Raw genomic sequence first — 13,393 nt, 5'->3', positions numbered from 1 at the left:
TTGGTATCTGTAAATAACTGAAGGCTTCTATTGCAGAAGGCTCGTTATTCTTTGATTTATTCAGGAGAAACGAAGAGAACAACCGGATCTGCTTTATTATCCTATTCTCATTCTGAGGAATTGGTCTTGTGTCACTATTCATTTACTCTGTGTTCCATTTTCCTCATTGTAAGATATTCCAGCACTCATTCCGTGAACTCACTCCTTACAGAGGGTTTCACCAGAAAGTAATCAATGTTTTATAATCTCTCTTCCTCTCTGTACCTGTACCCGCGTCTGTGTCTCCTCTCCCTCTTTCCGTTTCTTCCTTTATCTTTCGTTCTCAACTGTACCTTTTGCCTTCGAAACTAACTGATTCAGAAGCTAGAGCTTTAGGAAAAGGGAAGGAGACTACAGCATCCAAGTGATGTTTCAGTAGACCGGCACTTTTTATGGAAAGTGTAACAGTTAGGCACCTCATTCCATTTACGTAGATGGAAATGACCTACCCATTGCCACCATTTCGGAAGAAGAGAGAGAGAGAGAGAGAGAGAGAGAGAGAGAGAGAGAGAGAGAGAGTCTCAGACCATTTATGGGAATGGGAGATGTTGTTACAAAGGCTCCCCGAATTTGCGGAGATGAGTTGGGTGACGAGTACCAGCTCATCGTTGAAATCACTTCTTCCCAAAAGTCAGGTCCTACGTTCCAGTGACAATAAGTGAGTCAATTCGGAAAACCCAATGGAAGTGTAAGGGATACACTAAATTATCTCAGAATTGGTGGCTTGTTTGTAATTTGTCTGCATTTGAAAGGGATTCAAGTAACTCTTCCGGTTTAATACTTTTGTTTATTCATCTGGTGTCCTCTTCTATTGTTGCTGAATCCAGTGTGGTTAATAAGAGAGTTCAAAACTATACTTGATCTAAAATTTCTTGATATTTTCATGATAAAAAATAACGTCAAAAAGGAAATTTGAATGTAATATACTTATCCTAATTAATGAATCTTGATGTCTAAGGTGTTGGAAAATGATTCTGTCTATGGCATGAAAGCTTCTTCTGTTAAAGGCAAACTAATAACAAAATCCTCTCATCCATTAAAATAAGGATATAATATATTTACGAGCTTACTTTGTTTATTTAGTGAAAATTTACTCAGGAGTAGTTTTCATACCAGCATCCTTCTGCTTATTGGTAAATTGAATTACGTGGCATTAATGTCACTAAATTAGATTAACCCAGGATAAGCTGAGGAAGTTAACTTGTATTGCTTATAATAATTAACAAGTGAAAAATGCTCCGAATTTTCTTGGGCTCAATTGAGTTTTCTGTACAGCCGCTACAGAATATAATAAAGGCCACCGACAATAGACCCATCTTTAGGTGATCTCGGTATAACGCTGTATGAGGAATTGCCCATGAAACTTTAACCACGGTCCGGTGGTGGCCTATCCTATATCGTTGCCAGAAGCACGATTATGGCTAACTTTAACCTTAAATAAAATAAAAACTACTGAGGCTAAAGAGCTGCAATTTGGTATGTTTGATGATTTGAGGGTAGATGATCAACATACCAATTTACAGCCCTCTAGCCTCGGTAGCTTTTAAGATTTGAGGGCGGACAGAAAAAGTGCGGACGGACAGACAAAACCGGCACAATAGTTTTCTTTTCAGAAACCATTAAGCCATAATAATGTATATGAGCGCTATTGCTTCATATAGTTGGGAGAATAATCACGTCACGGATTGGGAGGGAGCTTAAAACTATGTATAGAAGTAGTCAGGTAGGCCACAGGAGAGTGGTGGAAGGGCCTTTGATAGATATTTGCAACACAATAAGTGGCAATAAAGCCTTTACGCAGGATGACAGACATACAGGCAGGCTAGTCTGTCACTCCATAAATTTAAATGTGAAGCAGTTTCTCGAAGCCCCTGATACTGTCTCTCCCTCATTGTTGTCGAGGTGGCATCTGTCGCAGAAACAACTGGAGGCGCCGACGCTGAAAGTCGTTCACCACCCGCGAATCACCTTGTCACCAGTAACGAGCACCGTACGAACGAGAGACGTCCATTAAGAGAATCCATGGAAAAAAGTTACAGGTGAAAAAGCCTCAGAAAAACAGTCAGATTAATCTTTCCTAGATCGTGACCCCCAAGGGTTTTAAACCGGTACGTATCCACTTTTGCGGCGTGTTTAGTACGAGCCCGTTGGGGATTACCGTAAAATTCTAAGCAAGAGACTGTAAAAGTCATAAAAATAGTGACCCCCAAGAAATATTGTGAATTTTTTCCTGTGACTTTACTACCGGCCACCATAAATTAATGTGACATTTTCCATTGACTTTTTTCCGAGCCAAAATTGTGAATTTTTACCTGTGACGTTTTTTTTCCTGTGACTATTTCCGGCCACCTGTTAAGAAGATCACATGTGGCTCACAGAGACGGGGCAACCAACAACCATTTCTTAATTTGTACCGAAAGATTATTCGATGGTTTCCTGGACTGATGCAAAAAATTCGCCAATTATCTTCTTAAGAAATACATGTTTTTATTCAGTTGTGCCAAAGGTCGAAAGCTCCTTTTTATAACCTTTTTTTGTATTTTGAAAAATATAGTCGCTCATATATATTATTGTGGCTTTTTACTTATTATTTCCGGTCACAATATAATGATGGACCATAGATTGCTTATAATCTTTATTTTCTGTTTTAAATCTGTTTTATACGTGACTCTCACCTTATTTCAGTAAACAAAAATGGTGAACCTTTGTTACGATGGTTACTTGTTACTTGGCATACGTTACGAAGTCTTTAATATCAAAAGTTTATTATAAACTAAATATATGAGGATGTACTTTAACGGCATTAAGTTCATTTCAACTATATAACGAGCTTTGCCCTCAAAAGGATTAGAACTGATTAGTATTACTTCTGTTCATGATTAAGAGAGATTTTCAGAAGCAGTACAAAGAAAGTGTGATGCGGAAAACACCAAGTTAAGTAAACACGCACAAATAGCCGTTGTGTAATATTCGATCATATTTTCTAACGATTCATTTCTAAATGTACGAAAGATAATTTTTAAATCCTAAATAAGAAATTATGATAGCGTTCCGTGAGTCAGTTACCGATTATACGTTATTTAACAGAGAGTGTTTTTGGATATATATTGATCGATTGATTGTACGTTACTAAACAGTTTTTGGCTCTATATATATATATATACATATATATATATATATATATATATATATATATATATATATATATATATATATATATATATATATATATATATATATATTTTTATATATATATATATATATATATATATATATATATATATATATATATATATATATATATATATATATATATATATATATATATATATATATATATATATATATATATATATATGTAGATATAAATATATATATATATATATATATATAAAATATATATATATATATATATATATATATATATATATATATATATATATATATATATATATATATATATAAACAAATGAGAAGTACACTTTTACATCTCGCAATACACTTTGGGAAAAGGCGTATAACGATAATATATATAAGGGTCACTGATATCCTGAAAACACTGGCGACGTGCAGTGATTTATCTACTGGATTCAGAGGTGAAAACTCTTCGTCTTCCGCGTTAGGAAATCAGCGGTTCTGGCTATGCCAAGTCAGTATTCCCTTTATTGTGGAAGTTGCCATGGCAAATTTAATCGTGGATTCATATCATGGTCTAGACATGGAGTTCGAGCGTGCGTCATCTCATATCCATGGGCGAGCGGACCCCATCTGCGTTTGATACCTGTCATGAACAGCGCTGAAGCACCAGTGGCAGGATTTATGTATTCATTTTCATGGCCTTGGGGGAATTTGGCCGGTTGCACACTCACTGGACGCCCAGCTGGAGCTTCTGATCTCTTCAGGTATGCGTCATGAGAAATGATTTAAACTAGGGCAGGGGTCACCAACCTTTTAAGCTAGAAGAGCCATTTGTTTAAAAAATCATAAAAATGTAGTACTGTCAGAGCCGCAGTGACTAAAAACCTCTCCTCTCTCTCTCTCTCTCTCTCTCTCTCTCTCTCTCTCTCTCTCTCTCTCTCTCTCTTAAATAATTAATATTTTCAGCTTTGAAACTATTTATATATCTTTAAAAATTCAATAAAATTGATACCTATAATATGCTTTTAAAATTGAATAAAATTTCATCAAATACTGTCTGAAGAGTGTTACACACTTTCTTTGTTTTCAATGGATAAAAAGGTATTTGTTCAGTGTTTGGAGCCGCACGAGTATCTTGAAAGAGCCGCAGGTTGGCGACTACTGAACTAGGGGACGGAGTGTGAGTTATTTCCGCTGAAGATGTTTCTGTTTACTGATCTAATTCGGTAATTGCTCGTTGCTCGTCGAATAGGTAGATGCCGCTAGGAGTTCAAGAAGCGATAACGGTTTAGAAAACCAAAGAACTTTTGTTATTGAAATAGAGTTTTTCCATTTTAATGAAAAGGCTTCTAAAAAAGCGATCTCCAGTTGCCATTACGTACTAAAACAGGAGGATCCACATGGTTAAATTTTGTATCCATACAAGGTAATAAATGAAACAAAACAGTAAAAGGATTATTAAAGTGTACAATACATTTTAAAATTAAATTTTACGAAAAATTCCATATATATATATATATATATATATATATATATATATATATATATATATATATATATATATATATATATATATATATATATTATCTATCTATCTATCTATCTATCTATCTATCTATCTATCTATCTATGTATCTATGTATCTATCTATCTATCTATCTATCTATATATATATATATATATATATATATATATATATATATATATATATATATATATATATATATATATATATATATATATATGTGTGTGTGTGTGTGTGTGTGTGTGTGTGTGTGTGTGTGTGTGTGTGTGTGTGGGCGTGCTCGCGTATGTGTATTCGTGTGTATGTGGTAGTGGGTGTGAGCATTCACGTGTCCATGGATCCAAATTAACTCGCGAATCTGCCATGAAGCTTCTAACAAATTAATGGCGTCCAACCGAACGGATTCGACTGTGGTATATATATCCATTTCCGTCTATTCCCTCTGTCTCTTGGCCATTAAATAGACGCATTCAAGAAGCACAGCTGGTGGTTTCTGCGTTCGGATGGATTTATATGCACCTACCTTGGCACAAAGACAGGACAATTAAGTGCGGCTCATTAATCCTCACTTCACCTGTTTCCGTGACAATTACTACGCATTGGCGGTGGAGGCCCGCTACTCAGGCCCCGGACGCGAACGCACAAAGAAATTTTCCTCCATGTGAAGGGCATAAGTACTGTATTGACTCCCAAAGTTATGTAGTAGTTACCCATATGTGAGACAGAATTCGATTCCGACTGAAGAGCTAAGTGCTAAAGACTTTATCAGTAAGTAACATTTCTATCAGAGCGTTTTAAATACTTGCATCTTTTAACTGTTCCATTCAAATACATACATTTAGTTTACTAAGATTCTAATTCAAGGTTAACAACTGACAGCATTTTCTAAAAATGGTTATTTTTCACTAGCAACCAATGGGTATATTCCCTTTACGGTTATAAGGCTAAAAACCAGCAGATATCCTAAGAAACTTATTGGTATTTAGCATCGAACCTTAGCCACTTGCATTAGACAGACCGGACGGCATGTCTTGAGAGTTCCCATTGACCGTCCTTTCTCTATTATCATTTTTTTTTTTATCAAATGGCTTTCAAGTTCCCTCTTTATTACGGCAGCGGCTCAACAATAACTCAGGCGTTCATTTCCAGCGGTGTCCAACAACCATATTCTGTAAGTAGGAGGGCAGCCCGTCGAACATTTTCGTAGGACGACTCGTGTCAGACCTGATTTGATGAAGCACTCGAGGTCCTTCGTGCTGCATAGGAATATTCCCTTTCGGCTGAATGCTTGCACGAATGTTTTGGAAACCGAGAACGTTTGCGTTGCGATAAAACAACGAGCTGATGAATGCCGAAAACGATAGTCTCTTCTCCTGGCAATATTCGTAATGTTCTATTTATAATTCCCACATACTAGTGCGGAAATAGTAGTTTTTTTTTTTTTTTTGTACTTAGTACGGTTAAGTATATGTTAGTTTAACCAGACCACTGAGCTGATTAACAGCTCTCCTAGGGGTGGCCTGAAGAATTAGATTTATCTTACGTGGCTAAGAACCAATTGGTTACCTAGCAACGGGACCTACAGCTTATTATGGAATTCGAACCACATTATAGTGAGAAATGAATTTCTATCACCAGAAATAATTTCCTCTTATTCTTCATTGGTCGGTCGGAGATTCGAACTTGCGGCCGGCAGAGTGCTAGCTGAGAACGGAACCCATTGACCCAACGAGGAACTACTTAGTGTGGTTTATAATATCTTATAGTTCTTACAAAATATTTTTTTATGATCTACTAAGACAATATTAAAGCTACAAAATTGATATATATTCAATATATAAAGCAATATATAAACAGAAAGGACTATATACCTATGTTTTTGTGAGCTTCTTCTTCCGTCAAGAAAGTGAAATGAAGGTTGTAGATTTTGGAAGTGTATCTGGAGTTCATTTCGAAGGAAAAGGAATAAGAGCAAATATAATTTTTTTTTAAATGATTTCTATTCACACTCCTAAATTTACAACCTTCATTTCATTGTGTATGTGGGAAGAAGTTCACATAAATATAGATAAATATTCTTTTCTGTTAAAATGTTGTTTTATGTATTGTATCAGTTTTCAAGTCTTATCTTCTTAGGGTATAAGAAAAAAGGTGTTTGGAACTACTGAAAGATGGGGCAAGACTATATTGAGAAAGAAAAATTAAGTAAAACTGCACTAGTATGTATATAGAAGCTATAACTAAGCGTGTCATCGTAATGTAACATTACGTTATTTTGCTTTATATATATATATATATATATATATATATATATATATATATATATATATATATATATATATATATATATATATATATATATATATATATATATATATATATATATATATAAATATATATATATATATATATATATATATATATATATATATATATATATATATATATATATATATATATATATTTATATAAGCATGAATGAATGTTAATCTCTATTTTGTTCACCTTGTGTTAGGCACTACATTTCCGCTCATGCAAGAGCTCTTTGTCTTTTTGATATACAGTATATTTTATATATATATATATATATATATATATATATATATATATATATATATATATATATATATATATATATATATATATATATATATATATATATATATATATATATATATATATATATCAGTGCCTCACCCACCGTGCTACAAAGCAGACTTTTTATTTCTTCATTTGGATCCTAGGCTTTGTAGTTACGAGAGCATCCAACAAGCATGAGCAAATAGTAAATTTCAGATAATAGTTGATTCATATATATATATATATATATATATATATATATATATATATATATATATATATATATATATATATATATATATATATATATATATATATATATATATATATATATATATATATATATATATATATATATATATATATATATATATATATATATATATATATATATATATATATATATATATATATATATATATATATATATATATATATATATATATATATATATATATATATATATATATATATATATATATATATAATATATATATACATATATATATATATATATATATATATATATATATATATATATATTTAAATAAATGCATTTGCTTCCACTGCACAAGAAAGTGCACATTACTGGGCGTGTGAAATACTTATCCATATTGCTCTTGAAATATTACCGGCCATTCACCACATTAACGATGTATACCGTCTGGAAAGGGCGCATAAATTAATATATTGAATTAATTTACTTTCAGAATGAACATGAATTTCAGGATAGAGACTATCGAAACTTCATCCTTATACAAAATAAAAAAAAAAAGTTTATATTTTGCTTTTACTTATAACGTCATTATGATGATATCAGTATTAAAATGGAATTGTTTCCATACTTCTTTAAAATGTTATATCGAATCGTAAATAACTAAAGTAGTTTAAATAACATGAAGAATAAAGCTCAAGGTCGAAATCAGTTAAACAAAAAAATTGCTCTTTATGATTGATATTACTACCAGTGACTGGATACATTCATGAGCTCATTTAGGAAAGTAAATACAATTAACACTTCAAAAGGAAAGCAAATACTCGCGTTACAGAAAAGTTTACAAAAAACGTAGGAGGCAAGAGAGTTAGAATAATTCTTCCTAAAAAGAGTTTGCTTGTTTGATAAAAAGTAAATTATACTCTTGAGTATCATAAAGACATATAATATATACTTATGTATATGTATATATATTTATATATATATATATATATATATATATATATATATATATATATATATATATATATATATATATATATATATATATGTATATATATATACTGAATCACGAAAATATGGAACGTGATGAATATTAAATGAAGGCAATGTTTATTTCGTGGCATTGCCTTTATATATATATATATATATATATATATATATATATATATATATATATATATATATATATATATATATATATATATATATATATATATATATATATATATATATTATATCCATATATATATATACTGTATATACATATGTATAGATAGGTAGATAGGTAGACAGATAGATAGATAGATAGATATGGGCTGCTGTTATTATTATTATTATTATTATTATTATTATTATTATTGTTATTATTATTATTATTATTATTATTATTATTCGTAACGTGTTAATTTTATCATGGAACAGGAAGATAGTTACACAGAACTGATGGTCCGTAACCAACAACAGAAAATACAAAAAAAAGCATCTTAATGTTGTAGTTCTACATATGCAAACAATATTAATTAGTGAATCTCAGTAATCAATAAAAAACGAAATAAACAAAAATAGATATACAAATATTGGAAAATTAATCAAATGGGCCTACCTTAAATATATTATAATTAGAATCTATAAAAGACGGAGAAAGGCAAAGAGGAAATCTTTGAAGAATTTGAAAGACCAGGAAAAAAAGAAATTAACATATCTGAATATCAAGACTGTGTGAATGGCCAAAGCACAGACGTTGTAGCAGAGGCCAAGGAGTGAGAACCTAGGTTAAATGTACCCTAAACCACCTAAATATTGCCTTTAAGATCTTCAACCAGCTACAAATAGTAAGGCAGACACTCGACTGTTTTGCAAAAGACTAATGAAAGAACAGGTGGCTAAGTGTGCCCAAATACACAGGATATTCGAACAGAAACAAGTAAAAAATCCTCCGAAGTTTCTTCGGCGCAATCGTGTTTTCTGTGTAGCGTATAATGCTTTTGGATCAACATACCAGCGGTGTCAGCCCAGGCAAGGCTAGCTTTAAATGAAATAAAAACTACTTATGCTGAGGGCTGCAATTTGGTAGTTTTTAAGAGCTGAGTGCGGACGGAAAAATTGCGGACTGACAGACAAACAACCTTCTCAATAGTTTTCCTTTACAGAAAACTAGTAGGAAATGAATGCTTTTGCTTATCATACACGACGGATATCAAGAACTTCTGATTTTCTTTAAAGCAAAGAGCATCGGGATTCACGAACTTGATCGTTCCACACTGACCAAAGTTTGTCCTACCGAAAGGCAAAGGAGCGCCTGGAATTTCTAATTTACCTTACAATAAACAGCTCGTTCATGAAGTCCACGAAGTTTCCGAAAGAGCTCTTGGTCAAGGGGAAAGTTGATCTCAGACGAAGTTACTTTGGGATGAAGACACCAACTGAACGTGCCTTTGCAGAACCTGCAATGCCTTTTGTATAAATGGAATCACACGAATAATTTTATATGCATAACTTTTATTTATTCTTAACGCAATATTTTGCATGATAATCACAATGATATCTAGACAAGAATTACGTGGAATTATCTGATTTTGCAAAGGGAAATCACATATAAGACGTTTCATAATTTGTATTCGATCAATTGATACAATATGGTGACTTATTTGCGTTGATTTTTTTTATTTAAACTGGAGAGGCCACAATGATGCCGATACAAAACGAAGAATGGATTTCTTACAATATATGTTCCGGTATTCGTTAAAATAGTCTTACCTATTAATTCTTTAAAAAGGTTTTAACTTCGTTATGCAACAGGTCCTTTGTCTTTAGGGATACGTATATTAATGTATGGAACACTCTTTCGATTTTAAGTTTTATACATAACTGCTAAAACAGTTTTTGCAGGAACTGGCTATTATTTCACAATAAAATCCTATGCAATATTTTTCTCGGAGAGGCATCCCCAATTCCTTTCCATCAAATATTGCCAACTTGAAAAAAAAAAAAACCTAAAAAACATTCCTTATTTGAAACACCTCGATGTCATTCACTTACATTTTATTGCCTTTTATTGCAAAAAAATATAAAGAGACAGGGAAAGAAAGCCCGCATGACTGCTCTATTGTTTGGCATGTCATGGATGCCCAAAACAACGGGGTCTCTGAAAAACATTCAGAAAGTTATGAGCTGTTTTAAGGAGGCGTTTGTGGGTTGTTAATTGGTCTACGGTGCACAGGACGGGAATATGAAAACATGTTAGATTGTGAGTGGAGAATTTTAATGTTTAACGCACAGAGAGAGAGAGAGAGAGAGAGAGAGAGAGAGAGAGAGAGAGAGAGAGAGAGAGAGAGAGAGAGAGAGAGCCTCTGGAATATCCGGCATATTCTCAAATGTATTTGTACTTAAGATAAAAATTAATACAGTACTATCTTTTTTTGATATCTGATGCTAATTTTTATCATTCAAATGATATATGTAGATCATCATGTAAATTTTCTGGGGAAATGCTTTAGCTCCATATGAGATGGATAGAAATACAAGAGGGTGGTACCAATTTTTTTAACACTTGGTAAAGAATGAAAAAGAAATTTTCAAAAAGTAAATACACAACCATTTTTTTATTTAAAATTATCTTCCACAAGCCACTTAACTGACTAAAATCGCTTAAGACACAATAAAGTTATAACCATTTGAAATACCTACGAATACCAATATTCTTTTAAAGAGCCTGTTATTCATTTTGTTGTTGAAATCAGATATTCTTGATGCAGCTGTGATCGAGAATACGTGGAATATGGCATTGTTGTTGTATTATTTCGTGTCAGATTATACAACAACCTCATTCGTTCTCATTTGCCAAACTAAAACTGAAGAGAATGAATTGATTCAAGTTGAAGGCTGTTTTCCATTCAAGGGGAGAACAAGCGAAGTATATTTAACATTTCAGTAATGCATTTTGCACGTGATATGCTATACTCCTCAAGAATAAAATAAAAGATTCTTCCATTATAAGCCAGGTCGAAAACACATATTCTTGCTCATCCGTTCTCCTTACTTTTCTCACCTGTCCTCCTTGAGAACTCAATTTCGGATTTTTATCCCCGAAGGGAGTGAGCCAGTGTTTACTCTCCTTGCAAGTCATCGTTTTCTCATGAGAATAATTTTATAGACTGGCAGAGAAAACGAGACTTTCAGAACCGCCTAGCGTTCTTCTAAAGGATAAAGAATTTGGGTAGATCTTTTGAACTAGAAAATAGACATTGAATTCTTCTTTTTTCGAGATTTATATGGTTAAGATAAAGATAACGAGGAACACAGTACTATCAGTCATTAGAGAACTTTTTGGCTCTGTCCTAAGTCTGCGTGCGTGTGTCTGAATGAAAAGAACTGATACTGACAACATGGTGAGATTTCTTAGTTGGAACCCACCTGACACTGATCCTTATCCTAATTAATTTTGTGGTTTCCACTAATAGACATACATATAAAGCTAACCAGTTCTATGGAAGAGGTAATTTATCATCACTAATAAAAAAAAAGTTTTTTGTGAAGACATTACCGAGTTTCTCATTTACTCTAGGCCAAAATTACTTCAACTAACTGACAAAATCATCTCAGCACCAGTTCGCATAAAAAAAATGATACGAAGAGAGGAGAAGGAAACCAATAGAATGAATAGCAACAAGAGAGATCCCCCAGTGCACGCGCAATACCGGATGAGAAATTTCGTCATTTGAGAGCACTTTGTAACAAGGGAACACCCTGAGTTCCCTCACGTCCAGGACAAATTGACTGATGAATAGTGAAAATAACGATTCTTGTCTCAGCTCTGCTCGCACAGATGTGAGGGGGGAAAATGAAAGATGGCCAGTCGGAATGCCCCTTCAGGAGGGAAGCAGAATGGGTTTGGTATAGTAAGCCTTGAAAGATTTTCTCAGTGGTTTAAAATCTCTTTCAGGGAGATTCGTGCTTTTGGTTTTGGTTGAATGACCTCTCTCTGTCTGTCTGTCTGCCTGTCTATGTGTCGGACTGACTTTTTAGTGGCTCTTCTTCTTCTTCTTCTTCTTCTTCTTCTTCTTCTTCTTCTTCTTCTTCTTCTTCTTCTTCTTCTTCTTCTTATTATTATTATTATTATTATTATTATTATTATTATTATTATTATTATTATTATTATTGGTGTAATAAAAATCCACAATTATGGAGTAAACTATATTACTAAGCATTTTAATGCTAACACTGATGATAAACACCACTCAGGTGTTCGAAAGTCTTTGCTTGTATATTTTACATAGTAATATATTAACTATATAATTGTGGATTTTTATTACACAAATTGTTTTTTACGAGACTGAATTTCTTAGCAGTTATCATTATTATTATTATTATTATTATTATTATTATTATTATTATTATTATTATTATTATTATTATTATCTGAATATACATCCCTATCATTCACATATTGGCAGGTGCGAATGTTGTTTTTTTTTTTATCGTATTTTACTAAGCAAAGAACGAACGCTTTATATTTCAGCACAAAATAATTTTACCAGTTTTATATCGCCGAAAAGACAAAGCGTTCTTTGTGTTGCCTTAATAGATCAAAATCAAGAAAAACAAACAAACATAATTTATCAAAGCAGAAAGTAGATACTACATGAACGAATATTATTCTTCCGATGTAATTCTCAAAGACGTATTTCGAGTTTATTAATCAGAATATTTTAACAATACATCTTTTCAGTCAATAATATCAAACTATGGAAATTAGTCTTAATTATGCTATGCCCTTTTAGTCTTTCGAAAACGCATCAATGCAGTTATTAATCCAGAATTGTAAAAACAAGTAAAAAAAATGGGCCGAAGTTTCTTCGGCGCACTCAAGTTTTCTGTACTGCGTATAATCAAGG

The sequence above is a fragment of the Macrobrachium rosenbergii genome, chromosome 54, assembly GCF_040412425.1.
Source record: "Macrobrachium rosenbergii isolate ZJJX-2024 chromosome 54, ASM4041242v1, whole genome shotgun sequence".
Classification (NCBI taxonomy): Eukaryota; Metazoa; Arthropoda; class Malacostraca; order Decapoda; family Palaemonidae; genus Macrobrachium; species Macrobrachium rosenbergii.
This window is presented reverse-complemented; position numbering follows the sequence as displayed.